Below are 16,763 nucleotides of genomic sequence, written 5' to 3' on the forward strand. Positions count from 1 at the left end.
TGGAGATGAGAAATAATAAGGGGAAGGAGCCACTGGTGGGATTTGATTTGATTTTGATTTTATTGTCACATACTCAAGTGCATAATGTTACCACACAAAGCTCCATCTTAGGTACAAGTATTTAGGTACAGAATCTTGAGAACAAGGTAGAAAAAAAAGAGCTAAGTTAAAAGTTAAACATTATAGTACAATGACACCACCTTAGTTTTAAGTAGAAAATAAAGAAATAAAGTTCAGACGTTGCACTCTTAAGTGCTTGGTCACGGTGGGACTGTACTTCAAAGAATTACCTCAAGACTGAAAGTTCATGCTGAGGCCACACAGGGCCGAGAGACGGCCATGTACAGCCCAAAAACCACCAAAAGGAATAGTGTATAGCCCCTTTAACAGCAGATGTTCCGTATGCAGAAACATACCTGATAACAGCAATGGTATGTATAAAAGCAATGGTGTTTACTAATCACAGGTGACTTTAATCTTTTTGCAGATTGGAAAATTCAAATTGACCAAAGGACTTCTAGCGAACAATTCATAGAGATTGCTAAAACAATATTTGTGGATCCAACCAGGAATAAGGCTGTTGAGATCTGATTATATGCACTGAGGCAGGTTTAATGAATGATCTCAGAGTAAAAAAAACCCTCAGGAACAGTGGCTACAAAATGGAAGAAATTAGCATTCAGTTAGAGAGTGAGAATCTTGGGTCAGAACGAATTGTAATCAACATAAATAAATGTCATTACATGGAAGTGATGGTACAGTTGGCTGGAATAGACTGGAAAGGAGTTTAGCAGAAAACAGTTGATGAGCAATGGTAGATACACAAAACATAGTTCATGATTCATAGGAAAGATATATCCCAGTGAGGAAAAAGGATTCTAGGAAGATAAATAACCAATCATGGTCAACTAGAGAAGTTAAGGACAGTATCAAATTGAAAGAAAAATCGTACAATGATACAAAGATTAGTGGTAATTCAGAGGATTGGGAAAATTTTAAAAGTTAATACAATATGACTTAAAAAAAACACAGGGAGAAAACAAATTATGAAGGCAAATTAGCTAGTAACATAAAGAGAAAATGTAAGAACTTTTTCAAATATATAAAAAATAAGATAGAAGCAACAGAGAACATTTGGCTGTTAAAGAATGAGGCAGTGGAAATAATAATGGGGAAGAATTTGCAGAGGATTTGAACAAATACTTTACATCAGTCTTCACAGTAAAGGATTATTAGCATTCAAACATAATTAATAAATGGGCTAAAATGGAGGGGGAAAGTTACACAATAACTATCACTAGAGAAAACGTTCTAGGGAAACTGAGGGCATTAAAATCTGATATGTCCTCTGGACCTGATGGATTGCATTCTAATACTTTAAAGGTCATAGCTACAGAGATGGTGCATACACTGGTAATAATCTTTCAAGAATTCTTAAATTTTACAATAGTCCCAGAAGATTGGAAACCATCCAATGTAACATGCTTATTCCAAAAGGGAAGGAAAGGGGGGGAAAAGGTAACCATGGGCTAGTTATCGTAACATCAGTTGTTGTTGTGGGATCGTGTTCAGTAATGACTGAGATCAGTGAGTGGCAAAAATGGCCTATTTATTGAGCATCTGCAAGATCACAGTTCAAGGCAGTGATGGAATCCAAAGTACAGGTTTTACAGGAGCCACTTTATACACAGTTCTTACATACATTAACATTTTTGCACTATGCTGTTACATAGTTGTATCTATTGTACACAACAGTTTGCATGTGACATCTGTCCTGGGGAAGCAGGAGATGGTTTAAGGGATTTGTGGCCCTATTTAATATATATTTAAATAGTATACGCTAGTGGAGGAAACTGCTTAATGTTCTGCAATCTATCCAGGTCCCAAGAGATGGTTATTAAGAGCTGATAAATCTGGTAATCTTTTCATAGTTCAAGTGAGTTGTGGAGACACAATGGCAGTGATAGCATTGTTCTGAGTAGATTACAGTATTGACACTTATTCAGGGGTAGCCTTTGATATAGAGACAACTCTGAACACTGCTTGCAGGATGGGGCTGATAAGAATTGAAAGGTGTAAAGGAGTAGTAATGGATTGTAAGGGATGTGTTAGTTTAGTTTATCTTGTAATAGTTAAATACACTACAAAACATGGTTTTATGAATGAATGAATGTAAATGTGGTGTAGTAAATATAGTGCGCTGGTGAGTGAGTTGATAAAGTGAATCATAATACTATATCTCACAGGAAGGTAAGGTCCTTTGACCCATCAAGTCTGCACTGACATGTGAGAAACACCTAACCTTCAACTTAAGTCCTATTTACCAGCACTTGGCTCATAGTTTTTAATGTTATGATATGCCAAATGCTCATTCAGGTAGCTTTTAAAGGATGGGAGGCAACTCAGCTCTACCTCCATCCCAGGCAGTACATTCCAGACTGCCACCACTCTCTGGGTAAAAATGTTTTTCCTCCCAACTCCCCTATACCTCCTGCCCCCACCTTGAACCTGTGTTTCCTCATGACTGACCCTTCAACTAAATGGCAACATCTGCTCCTTATTCACACAATTCATGCTCCTCAGAATGTTTACACCTCAATCAGATCATCCCTTAGCCTTCTCTGCTCCAATCCCTCAAAGTTGCCACCCAAGTGGATAGTGTTGTTAAGAAAGCATATGGTGTTTTGGCTTTCGTTAACAGGGGATCGAGTTTAAAGAGCTGCGAGGTTTTCCTGCAGCTCTACAAAACCTTGGTGAGACCATACTTGGAATATTGTGTCCAGTTCTGGTTGCCCTATTATAGGAAAGATATGGAGGCTTTGGAGAGGATGCAAAGAAGATTTACCAGGGTGCTATCTGGACTGGAGGGCTTGTCTTAGGAAGAGAGGTTGACTAAACTTGGACTTTTCTCCCTATAGAGAGGTGACCTGATCAAGGTATACAAGGTAATGAGAGGCATGGATAAAATCAACAGCCAGAGACTTTTCCCCAGGGCAGGATTGACTGGCACGAGGGGGTCATAGTTTTAAGATATTAGGAGAAAGGTACAGAGGGGAGGTCAGAGGAAGGTTCTTTATGCAGAGAGTTGTGAATTCATGGAATGGAAGCAGAGCCTTTAGGGACATTTAACTGACTGTTGGACATGCACATGGACAGCAGTGAATTGAGGGGTGCGTAGGTTAGGTTATTTTATTTTAGCTTAGGAATAATCCTCAGCGCAACATCGTGGGCTGAAGGGCCTGTTCTGTGCTGTACTTTTCTATGTTCTATATTCTAATGAAAACAACCCAAGCCTATCCAATCTTTCCTTATATCTTAAATTTTCCATCCCAGGCAGCATCCTGGTGCATTTCCTCTGCACTTCCTCCAGTTCAATCACATCCCTCTTGTTATGTGATGACCAGAACTGCACACAGTCCTTTAGCTGTGGTCTAGCCAAAGTTCTATACAACTCCAACATGACTTTCCTGTTTTTTTTGTAATGAATGCCTCGGTTGATAAAGGCAAGTATCCCCTATGCCTTTTTTTACCACTCTTCTAACATGGCCTTACACCTTCAGAGATCTATGGACAGGGTCATTTTGTTCCATGAACTTTCTAGTGTCATGCCGATAATTGAAAACTTTCTTGTCAATTTGCTCCTTCCAGAGGGTTTTACCTCTCACTTTTCAGCATTGAATGCTATCTGCCACTAATCAGCCCATTTGATAATCCCACTGGTATCTTCTTGTAGCCCAAGACAGTCAATCTCACTGTTAACCATCTGACCAATCTCTGTGTCATCCACAAATTTACTAACTCAATCCCCCACACAGTCATCTCTATCATTTATGTAAATGACAAATAATAGGAGATCGAGCACAGACCCCTGTGATATACCACTGGACATTGGCTTCCAGTCACTAAAGCAGCCTTCTGTCATCACCCACTGTCTCCTAGAACTGAGCCAATTTTGAATCCACTTTATCAAATCACCCTGTATCCCATATGCATTTGGTCTCCTGTGTAGGACCTTGTCAAAGGCTTTGCCAAAATCCATATAAACTACATCAACTACATCTTCTCATCTATGACTGATCACCTATTCAAAAATTCAATTAATAATATTATCATTGCTGTGAAGCTGGTTGGTCTGTAGTCCTCAGATTTAATTCTATCTCTCTCCTTGTACAGATTGGAATAACAACATTAGCTGACCATAGTACTCTGGCACTATTCCCTTTTGTGTGGATCTTATAAATGTTGTACCTAAATTAGAGTTTTTGCCCTCCCCTCCTTGCTATTCTTCAGTATGCATGGATGCATACTATCTAAATCTAGTTTTATTCAATCTGTATCAATATTCTTTTTAAACTCTCCTAATGTAATATTTGTTATCTCAGATTTTGAAAGCTAAGACATGAAGTTATTCAATGTGCCTACTATTTTGGTCTTTACCAGGAAATTTATCTTGTTCAACTTTTACTGACCCTATCCCTACTTCAATTTTCCTTGAGCTATTTGTCTCCATAGAGAATAATGATCTGGAATTTTTGTTCAGAAGATAATTGTTACAACAGTGTAGATAGGAGTTGTGCGTCAGAACGACGAAGACCCAACACAATTGCCCTGAAGTAGAGACTTCTGATGGGCAATTACCCAGCATTCTAGAACCCTCTCAAAATTCCCCCAACTTAGAATCTGAGTTGGAGACTGTGGATGGTTGTAACTGCCTTGCTCATTCATTAACTAGCCAGGCTTAGCCAAGAGGATTAAACCTGCTTTGACTTGGGGAATTATTAAATTCACTCCTTGACTCTCTGCAGAGCCTCCTTTTAAATCCCCATGGACATCCCTGCTCCCAACCACCTCTTCCCGACCCAGCAGTTATGAACTGACCCTGATTCACCCTCAGACTCGATGTCCCATCTCTGGACCCAACACCCCCTCCCCAACTTCCCCTGATCTTTGCCCTGATTCATGGACCCTGACATTAGCCCCTCCACCACCATCACCACTCACACCCTGTGACCCTACCTGCGACCCCCTGATGGACACTTGAGACCTTCTCTTTCTTGAACTTGTGCATTAAGCTCCCTTGAGACCTGAATCCCCTCACACACTACTGTAAACCCCTTTCCTAACATGGACCTGACTGGACTTTCCCCCACTCAGACTCTCAAGGACACCCCCCCCCATACACTCTGCAGAGTCAAAAGGTGTGGAGCTGGAAAAGCACAGCCGGTCAGGCAGCAACCATGGAGCAGGAGAGTCGACATTTCAACCATAAGCTCTTCATCAAGAATGTCCAGAACCAACCTGGCAACCTCCAACTTCTGTCTCATCCTGATCCCTCCCATAATGTATTCTGAGCACTTACCCATTCAACCCCTCACTTACTTTATACTTAAATTGTTATAGTAGCTGTGAAGTTGGATTCATGACCTTTTGCTCATGTTACAATGCAGGAATCATCATGAAAAAGGGACATGGTTTTGATACTGATCCACTTCATTCCTCATTGTGCGGATTCCTGAATCACACTAGAATGATAAATGGAATTTACCGGTAAATCATACTGGGAACTCCTTGAACGGTAAATGGAATTTTGTTCTCCCTGATGAGATGGAAATAGTTTTTAAGATTCTGATCAGAAAGTCTGGCCCTTTTTATGTAATTTTATAGTCTTAATAATTTAAATAAATTAAATAATTAATATTTATATTTAATTTTCTCTTTAGCTATTCTGTCATCTGTTGTGTGCTATAAATAGTTTTCATATTTCTGGCTTTTAGTGGAATATATTTCATTTGAACTCTATTTTCAAACATTTCCCCCAGCTTTTGTGTTTCTTTGCTTTCCAAGATTTTCTTTGTCACCTTTTTGTGACCAAATATACTCAACTTTTCTAACCCATCACCTTAGTATTTATCCTGTCTTTTTGAGTCTCAATTCTAATCTTGAGCCTAACTGTATAGCATTCAATGTGACTGTTTCGGCTTCCTATTCTTTATTTATTACAAGGCTCTGCAGTGATTGTCTTCTTGTTAGACTTCTTTGCTTTGAGTGAAGAACTGTAAAAATCTAATTCCCTTCACTCCTTTAAAAGGAAAAAACTGCGATGCTGGAAATCTGAAAGAAACACAGAGAATCGCATCAAGTCTGGTGGCAAATCAGCATGACCTTTCTTAAGAATGAAAGAAGAGTCATACCAGACTCAAAACATTAACTTTATTTCTCTCTTTACAGATGTGCCAGACCTGTACTGTTTCTCTAGCCTTGTGAGTTTATTCCATTTACTCCTTGCCTTACTTCACCTTGCCGGTTAGTTTGAGGCAAATTGAAATTTCCCATGACTATCGTTTAATGTCTGTTTTCTACAGCACAGAAGGATTTCTTCTTCCAATCCCCTTCAAATATTTGACAGCCTCATAGAATTAGAGACCTGGTTAGCACTGGCTAGTGACAGGAGAGAGAACTGGTGAACACTTAAGATAGCACAAGAGGCAGTGAATATGAATATAAATGCAAAAGGCAGTGAGAAAGAGAGGGAAGAGATCCAGGGCACATGTGAGTTAGCGGTAATGAGAAGGGAGAGACCGGAGGAGCAGTGAAAACGGAGTGAGGGGCTACGAGACCCTTTGTGTTTGTGGACTGACCACACTCAGAGAAAAATAATAGAATGATGGCAGAGGGAATTGGGTAAGTGATTGGCTAATGAGTATTGAGCTCATTTACTTTGCAAAATACTGTAATTCAAGACTAATAGCAAGATGTTTAAGTTTTATTAAATTGGGACATGGTTTATTGAAATTAAGAAAGTGTGGTAGATTTTAGTTAGATTTATCAATATCAGTAAGCTTTAACTATAGTTGCAAGGTTTATTAGTATTAATTATTAGCATTAATTACTAGTTAAGGCTAAAAAACTGTCAATATAAGAAAATCTAAAATAAACTACAGTTTATGTAAGCAAAGTCTAATTAGGCAGGACAGCTCAGTCACTTTGAATTTATGCCTGTGAAGTCATGGATGCTTCTAGTGACCTGAATGTCCACATGTTCAGGATGTAGATGTAGAAGGTTAACCTCTGGCATTTGAAGCTCAAACAGCAACTGGAGTTACTGTCCTGCCTTTGCCAGTGATGTGGGTGCAAATTCAGAGAGGTGGGTGCCCCATAGGTTAAGAGTTAAGCTGCCCAAGAGAACAAAACAAGTAGTGTCAGAGTCCTGAGATCCTGCATGATAATTGGCTTTCTGCTTTAGATAGTCATGAAAGCATTGATTCCTCAGAAGAATGCAGTCATAATCAACTACATGGCACCATGAATGATTCAACCATGCAAAAGGTGAGGAAGGAGGGAGAGGGAACAGTAGTGATAAAGGGAGGTGGGGTTTATGAGTTACCGGAACGGACAGACATTTTTGCAGACGTGGTTGTAGACATGACTCCAGGGCACTATATTGCCTTCCTGCCAGGGTCAAGGATACGGGAGCAGAATATTACTCTGGAGGAGGGTGAATAGCCAGAGGTCTTGGTCCATGTTGGTGTGAATGTCTTAGGTAAGAAGTGGAATGAGGTCTTGAACCCTGATTTCAAGGAATTAAGAAAGAAATTGAAAAGCAGGATTTCTAAATCAGTAGACTTTGGATTGATCCTAGTTTTACATGTCAGTGAGCATTTAGTAATTAAATATACAGCTGGGGAACTGTTATAGGAAAGAGGCCATCAGATGTCTGAGGCAATGGCAGTGGGAGTGGGGCAGATGGAACCTGTACATGCTGCAGGACCAGGACTAACCCTTGCAGTGAATTACAGTAGTGCTACTGAAATGAGTTTAAACTAGATTGTCAGGAGGCTGGCTACCCAAGATGGAATTCAGATTTGAGGGAAGCAAAAGTGGTAAAGGGAAATAGGAAGCAAAAATAAAAGACAGATGAAACATTGGCACACACCAATTAGGATCAGAATAGTCAATAGTTTTAAAAACTCAGAATTAAAGGCACCCTGTCTGAATGTGAAAATGTTGCTGATTTGAATACACAAAATGTTGATGGTCGTAAAACTATAGTGGGAATTTGTGCCTGGTCTCGAACATGAAATTAGAGATCCATGTAACGTGGGTAATGAATAGTCAACTTCAACTTACTCAGAAATTGAGTTAACCAAAGTAGCATTTGTGCTATAGAGAATGAATTCCTGGATTGTGCACAAGATCAGTTTCTAAAATAATGTGTTGAGGAGCTAACTGGAGACAGGGCGTAGTGAGAAGGCTAATTAATAATCTTGCTGTAAAGGCAGCTATGTGAAATAGCATAACACAGTAGAATTTTACATTAAGGTTGAAAGCAATCTCAGAAATTAAGTCTGAGGAAAATAAATTATGAAGGAATGAGGAACAACTTGGCTATAGTGGATGGAGAAAGTACACTAAAACATTTGATGGTAAGCAGGCAATAATTAGTATTGAAAGAAAAACTACATGTTTGACAACAGATATAATTCATCTAAGGCATAAACACACAAAGGGAAGGGTAAATAACCACAGTTAATGGAAGAAATTCAAGATTGTGTTGGATCAAAGGAAGTGGTGTATGAGGATGCAAGAAAAATGGTAACCTGTTTCTGTGCACCGGAGACATACCTGGGGTATTTTCCATGTTTTGTGGTATGTTGCAGTTGTATTGGAACATCAGGCTGCACTAAGTAATGGTAACCCTGCTCTTTGTGATTTTTATAAATGACTTGGATGAGGAAGTGCAAGCGTGGGTTTGTAAGTTTGCAGATGACACAAATATTGATGAAGTTGTGGATAGTGTGGAGGTTGCAGCAGGACATTGACAGGTTGCGGAACTGGGCTGAGAAGTGACAGATGGAGTTCAACCTGGAAAATTGTGAAATAAACAGTGGTTAGCACTGCTGCCTCACAGCGCCTGAGACCCGGGTTCAATTCCCGCCTCAGGCGACTGACAGTGTGGAGTTTGCATGTTCTCCCCGTGTCTGCGTGGGTTTCCTCCGGGTGCTCCGGTTTCCTCCCACAGTCCAAAGATGTGCAGGGTCAGGTGAATTGGCCATGCTAAATTGCCCATAGTTTTAGGTAAGGGGTAAATGTAGGGGTATGGGTGGGTTTCGCTTCGGCGGGTCGGTGTGGACTTGTTGGGTCGAAGGGCCTGTTTCCACACTGTAATGTAATGTAATCTAATCTAATCTAATTCATTTTGGAAGGTCGAATTTCACTGTCGATTACAGGGTTAAAGGCAGGCTTCTTAGTAATGTGGAGGCACAGAGGAATCTTGGAGTCCACATCCATAGATCCCTCAAAGTTGCCACCCAAATTGATAGGGTTGTTAAGAAAGCGTATGGTGTGTTGGCTTTCAATAGCTGGAGAATTGAGTTTAAGAGCCGCGAGGTTATGCTGCAGCTCTAGGAAGCCCTGGTTAGGCCTCACTTGGAATATTGTGTTCATTTCTCATTGCCTCATTATAGAAAGGATGTGGAAGCTTGAGGGAAAGTGCAGAGAAGATTTACCAGGATGCTGCCTAGACTGGAGGGCATGTATTATGAAGAAAGGTTGAGGAATCATACAGCATGGAAACAGACCCTTTGGTCCAACCAGTCCATGCCAAACAAAATCCTAAACTAAACTAGTCCCACCTGCCTGCTCCTGGCCTATATTCCTTTGAACCATTCCTACTCATCCATCTACATGTCTTTTAAACACTGTAATTGTACCCGCATCCACCACTTCCTCAGAAGGTTTGTTCCACACGTGAACCATTGTCTGTGTAAAATGTTTACCTTTAATGTCTGTTTTAAAATTTCTCCCCTCTTACCTTAAAAATATGTCCCCTGGTCTTGAAATTCCTCATCTTGGGGAAAAGACAACTGCCATCACCTCCATCTATACCTCTGCTTATTTGATAAACCTGGTCTGTCTGTCAGGTCATCTGTCAAGGGAGCTAGGGCTTTTGTCATTAGAGTGAAGAAGGATGAGACTTGTCTTCATAGAGGTGTACAAGATTATGAGAGGCATAGACAGAATGGAAAGCCAGAGACTTTTTCCCAGGGTGGAAATGGCTGTCATGAGGGGGCATCACTTTGGGTGATTGGAGGAAGGTTTAGGGGAGATGTCAGAGGTTGGTTCTTTACACAGAGGGTAGTGGGTGCGTGGAATGCCCTGCCAGTAGTAGAATCGGATACATTAGAAACATTGAAGTTGGATAGGCACAAGGATGACAGTAAAATAAGGATATATAGGTTAGTTTGATCTTAGAGTAGGATAAAAGGTTAGCACAACATTGAGGGCCAAAGGGCCTGTACGGTGCTATACTGTTCTATGTTCATAAGGAGCAATTTCAAACCCAGCAAAGTAGGTCCGAAAAAAAGTGATCAAGAGAAAAGGGAATATGAATGTAAACAAAACTTGACCTACTCTTGGGAAATAAGGTAGGGCAGGTGACTGAGGTATCAGTAAGGGATCACTTTGGGGCCAGTGACCTTAATTCTATTAGTTTTAAAATAATGATGGAAAATGATAGGCTGGGTCTAAAAGTTGAACTTCTAAATTGGAGGAAGGCCAATTTTGACAGTTTTCAGCAAGAATTTCCAAAAGCTGATTAGGGGCAGATGTTCGCAGGTAAAGGGACTGCTGGTAAATGGGTAGCCTTCAAAAATGAGATCCCGAGAGTCCAGACACAGTATGTTCCTGTTAGGGTGAAAGGCAAGGCTTTTCCAGCAGCACTCAAATCTAGATATCGTAAACTATTCTAGTCCCATTTGCCAGCACTTGGCTCATATCCCTCTCAACCTTTCGTATTCATTTACCCAACCACGTGCCTTTTAAAATGTTGTAATTGTACCAGCCTCCACCACTTCCTCTGGCAGCTCGTTCCATTCGTGCACCACCCTCTGTATGAAAACGTTGCCCCTTAGGTCCCTTTTATATAGAACATAGAACATAGAACAATACAGCACAGAACAGGCCCTTCGGCCCACGATGTTGTGCCGAACATTTGTCCTAGCTTAAGCACCCATCCATGTACCTATCCAATTGCCACTTAAAGTTTGCCAATGATTCTGACTCTGCCACTCCCACAGGCAGTGCATTCCATGCCCCCACCACTCTCTGGATAAAGAACCAACCCCTGACATCCCCCCTATACCTTCCACCCTTCACCTTAAATTTATGTCCCCTTGTAACACTCTGTTGTACCTAGGGGAAAATGTCTCTGACTGTCTACTCTATCTATTCCCCTGATCATCATATCTAAGTCCCTTTGCAACCGACAAAACCTCTATCAAGTCACCCCTCATCCTTCGTCGTTCCAACGAGAAAAGGCCTAGCACTCTCAATCTATCCTCATACGACCTATTCTCCATTCCAGGCAACATCCTGGTAAATCTCCTCTGCACCCTCTCTAAAGCTTCCACATCTTTCCTAAAGTGAGGCGACCAGAACTGCACACAGTACTCCAAATGTGGCCTTACCAAGGTCCTGTACAGCTGCAACATCACCTCACGACTCTTGAATTCAATCCCTCTGCTAATGAACACTAATACACCATAGGCCCTCTTACAAGCTCTATCCACCTGAGTGGCAACTTTCAAAGATCTATGAACATAGACCCCAGATCCCTCTGCTCCTCTACTTTACTAAGACCCCACTGTTAACCCTGTATTCCGTATTCTTATTTGTCCTTCCAAGATGGACAACCTCACACTTGACAGGGTTGAACTCCATCTGCCACTCCTCAGCCCAGCTCTGCATCATATCTAAGTCCCTTTGCAACCGACAACAGCCCTCCTCACTATTCATAACTTCACCAATCTTCGTATCGTCTGCAAATTTACTGACCCACCCTTCGACTCCCTCTTCCAAGTCATTAATAAAAATTACAAACAGCAGAGGACCCAGAACTGATCCCTGCGGATCTCCACTTGTAACTGGGCTCCAGGCTGAATATTTACCATCTACCACCACTCTCTGACTTTGACCGGTTAGCCAGTTCTCCATCCAACTGGCCAAACCTCCCACTATCCCATGCCTCCTGACTTTCCGCATAAGCCTACCATGGGGAACCTTATCAAATGCCTTACTAAAATCCATGTACACCACATCCACTGCTCTACCCTCATCCACATGCTTGGTCACCTCCTCAAAGAATTCAATAAGACTTGTAAGGCAAGACCTACCCCTCACAAATCTGTGCTGGCTGTCCCTAATCAAGCAGTGCCTTTCCAGATACTCATAAATCCTATCCCTCAGTACCCTTTCCATTACTTTGCCTACCACCGAAGTAAGACTAACTGGCCTGTAATTCCTGAGGTTATCCCTATTCCCTTTTTTGAACAGGGGCACAACATTCGCCACTCTCCAGTCCCCGGTACCACCCCCGTTGACAGTGAAGACGAAAAGATCATTGCCAACGGTTCTGCAATTTCCTCTCTTGCTTCCCACATAATCCTAGGATCTATCCCGTCAGGCCCGGGGGAACTTGTCTATCCTCAAGTTTTTCAAAATGCCCAACACATCTTCCTTCCTAATAAATATCTCCTCTAGCTTACCAGTCCGATTCATACTCTCCTCTTCAACAATCCAGTCCCTCTCATTTGTAAATACTGAAGAAAAGTACTCACTCAAGAGCTCTCCTATCTCTTCCGACTCAATACACAGTCTCCCACTACTGTCCTTGATCGGACCTACCCTCGTTCTCGTCATTCTCATGTTTCTCACATATGCATAAAAGGCCTTAGGGTTATCCTTGATCCTACCCGCCAAAGATTTTTCATGCCCTCTCTTAGCTTTCCAAATCCTTTTCTTCAGCTCCCTCTTGGCTATCCTGTATCCCTCCAACGCTCCCTCCTTGTTTCCTCAACCTTATGTAAGCCTCCCTTCTTCCTCCTTACAAGACATTCAACCTCCCTCGTCAACCAAGGTTCCCTCACACGACCATCTCTTTCCTGCCTGACAGGTACATACATATCAAGGACACGTCGTATCTGTTCCTTGGAAAAAGTTCCACATTTCAATGACATCCTTCCCTGACAGCCTATGCTCCCAATTTATGCTCCTCAGATCCTGTCTTACAGCATCGTATTTACCCTTCCCCCAATTGTAAAACCTACCCTGTTGCACGCACCTATCTCTCTCCATAACCAAGGTGAAAGTCACAGAATTGTGGTCACCATCACCAAAATGCTCACCCACTAACAAGCCCATCACTTGTCCCGGTTCGTTACCAAGTACCAAATCCAATATGGCCTCCCCTCTGGTCGGACAACCTACATACTGAGTTAGAAAAACTTCCTGGACACACTGCACAAACACCACACCATCCAATCTACTTGATCTAAAGAGCTTCCAATCAATATTTGGGAAGTTGAAATCGCCCATGACTACTACCCTGTGGCTTCTGCACCTTTCCTAAATCTGTTTCCCAATCTGTTTCTCCACATCTCTGCTGCTATTGGGGGGCCTATAGTAAACACCCAACAAGGTGACTGCTTCTTTCCTATTTCTGACTTCAGCCCATACTACCTCCAAAGGCAGATCCCCCTCGAACTGCCCTTCTGCAGCCATTATACCATTTCTAATTAGCAACGCCACCCACTCCTCCGTTTTTACCACCCCCCTAATCTTACTGGGAGCTACAGGGAGAGGCTGAATAGGCTGGGGCTGTTTTCCCTGCAAGGTCAGAGGCTGAGGGGTGACCTTATTGTGGTTTATAAAATCATGAGGGGATTAGGTAGGATAAATGGGCAAGGTATTTTACCTGTAGTGGGGGAGTCCAGAACTAGAAGGCATAGATTTAGGGTGAGAGGGGAAAATTTAAAGGGGACGTAAGGGGGAAGGTTTTAACGCAGAGGGTGATGCATGTATGGAATGAGCTGCAATAGGTAGTGGTGGGGGCTGGTACAATTACAACATTTAAAAGGCATCTGTTCGATATATGAATAGGAAGGGTTTAGAGCAATATGGGCCGGGTGCTGGCAAATGGGACTAGATTGGGTTGGGATATCTGGTCGGCATGGACAAGTTGGACCGAAGGGCCCTTTTCCATGCTGTCCATCTCTCTGAATCTATGACTCTAAAGGAGGTATATAAAACCTTCTTTAGGTATGTGTGAAGGAGCTAGGATAAATATGAGCTCATTACAGATGTATACAGGAGAATTCAAAATTGTGAGCAGGAAAATGGCAGGAAAACTAGAAAAATAGACAATGCTGAAGCATTTGTTTCGACCTTCAGCCAGAAATTCCAAGTAGATGCTTCATTTCAGCCTCCTCAGCACCACAGATACCAATCTTCACCCAATTTGATTCAGACTACGTAATACGAAAAAAGCCTGCTTTGAAAGCTATAGGCCCTAATGCCATTCTGACAATAGCACTGAAGCCTGGTTCTCCAGAACTAGTGCAGCCAGGCTGTTCCACTACAGCTGCAACATACCACAAAACATGGAAAATACCCCAGGCATGTCTGCTGCAGAGAAACAGGACAAATCCAACCTGGCCAGTTACATTTCATAGTTTATTCTTGATCATTAGCAAAGAGATGGAAGGGATTAGTGCTGTCAAGCAGCACTTCTGAAGAATAACCTGCTCAGTGATGCCCAGTTTGGGTTCTCCCAGGGCCACTCAGATCCTGAGCACTTTATAGTCTTGGTTCAAACATGGACAAAAAGAGTTGAATTCCGAAGGTGAGGTGAGAGTGACAGCTCTTGACAACGAGGCAGTATTTAACCAAGTATGGAATCAAGAAACCATAGTAAAACTGGAGTCAATGAGAATTAGGGAGAAACTCTAAGCTAGTTGGAGTCATACCTGGCACATAAGAAGGTGGTTGTGTTTGTTGGAGGTCAGTTATCTCAGCTCCAGGACATCTCCAGGTAGTGTCCTAGGTCCAACCATCTTAGCTACTTCATCAATGACCTTACCTCCATCATAAGGTCAGAAATGAGGACGTTCACTGCTGGTTTTTGCAATTCCTCAGATACTGAAGCAATCAATTCAGATTGACAATATCTAAGCTTGGGTTGACAAGTGGTAAGCACAAGCAATGATCTGGGGCTTACAATTGACTAGAAACTGAACTGGACTGGTTCACGTATAAATACTGTGACAACAAGAGCAGATAGGAATCTGCAGTGGGTAACTCATCTCCTGACTCCCCAAAGCCTGTCCACCAACTACAAGGCACAAGTCAGGAGTGTGATGGATTACTACCCTCTTGTCTGGATGGGTGCAGTTCCAACAACACTCAAGAAGTTTGACACCATCAGGACAAAGCAGCCAGTTGGCTTGGCACCACATCTAACACCTTCAACATTCTGAAGAATGTTATCAAGAAGGGTCACTGATTTGAAACATTAACTCTGCTTTTTCTCCACGGATGATGTGAGGCCTGCTGAGTTTTTCCAGTAATTTCTGTTTTCGCTAGCTTCAATGGTCATTCCCATCACTAAAGAAGTATAGTAGCAGTAGTGTGTACTAACTATGAAAAGCACTGCAGAAATTCACCAAGGATCCTCCAACAGTAATAAACACTGGACTAGCAATGATGTTCACATCTCATGAGCAAATCTTTGAAAACCTAAACAATTACATTGCCAAGTACAAATTGCATTGAATTTTTTGGAGGGCTTTCTATTGTAAAGCCTAGTAAGATTTTGTGCCATACCTTAACAAATTTGCTTCATTGACTACTGTCCCGTGTCATCAGTTTGTGAGCAGGGACCCGGATGTCCTGCTGGATGGGATGGTGCAGAAGCAGGATTTTGTTTTCTCTCAGGACCAGCAGAGAGGTCATGCCACATGACCATGCCAGCCCAGAATGCTCAAGCATTGGAGAAAGAGTGTCTTTCTCCAGTCATCTGGTGTAAGTGGCTCCATTTTCTCTGCAATACCTCACACTCACTCTATCTCTGCTTTTGTACCCACCTCCCACCAAGGCTCATGCTCTCCCATGCTCAATATTGCATGAAACATCTTTCCCCACGACATATTCCTCCTCCCTGACACCACTAACCCAGCATGCCTTCTGTGTTGCTACCTATCTCCCCATCTGCACCAACTGTGTCACCTACTTTCATCTCCCTTATTACCTGCCTATCTCTCATTGCAGGAGAAAAAAACAGCTCTCAATAGGGGAAGGGGACAAGATAGAAGGTGGGCAGCCCAACATTTGGGTCCTCCAGGCGATGTGACTCGGGCCCAAGTTGCTGTGTCCAAGCCCTTGTACTGGGATCAGAAGCTTCCCTTATTGTGTTGGGACACCCCATCCCCTACTGAAGATTCTGCTCCTCAAGTGGATTGAGGGCTGCTGATAACCATGACAAGCTTCTTTCTGTTGTAGCTATGGTAAACAGTAAGACAGCAAGTGACTAATATGACCATGGTATCTCTGGCTGAGGGGACAAAGTGCACAAAGGCAAGGCAAGGCAGTGATGCTGTGAGCATCCAGGTAGGTTCAAAGTGAGTGAGTGTTCTGATAGTAAAGAGCCTGGATGTGCAGTCCGATCCAGACCATGAGCTTGGTGTGTGTCCCTGACCACATGGTGCCCTTGCTGCAGTTTTATAGTGATAGTCACCAGTGCACCTAAAGTGTCCTGTAAGTGAATCAGAGTGAGTATGCCATGAGGGTTCCCAGAGGCTGGCAAATGTTGGATGCTAATGTCGGTGGGTGTGGATCACGTATGTTTGGTGCCCATGGAGCGTCCTTCAAAATGTTGGTGCCTGTTGCCCAGTATGGAAGTTGATCAGAGAATGCAGCAAGCTGTAGTCATC

General features: G+C 42.3%; 1 long non-coding RNA gene across 1 annotated transcript in view; it reads left to right on the plus strand.

The window, feature by feature from the left end:
- Positions 1-16,763, plus strand: part of LOC122555871 (uncharacterized) — a 70,584-nt gene that overhangs the window by 32,715 nt on the left and 21,106 nt on the right. The window contains exon 3 of the long non-coding RNA XR_006313382.2: positions 5,448-5,575. This is a non-coding gene — a long non-coding RNA (uncharacterized LOC122555871). The remainder of the gene's footprint in view (positions 1-5,447; positions 5,576-16,763) is intronic.

The sequence above is a fragment of the Chiloscyllium plagiosum genome, unplaced genomic scaffold, assembly GCF_037043375.1.
Source record: "Chiloscyllium plagiosum isolate Xiang-an unplaced genomic scaffold, Cpla_swu_hap1 HiC_scaffold_1, whole genome shotgun sequence".
Classification (NCBI taxonomy): domain Eukaryota; kingdom Metazoa; phylum Chordata; class Chondrichthyes; order Orectolobiformes; family Hemiscylliidae; genus Chiloscyllium; species Chiloscyllium plagiosum.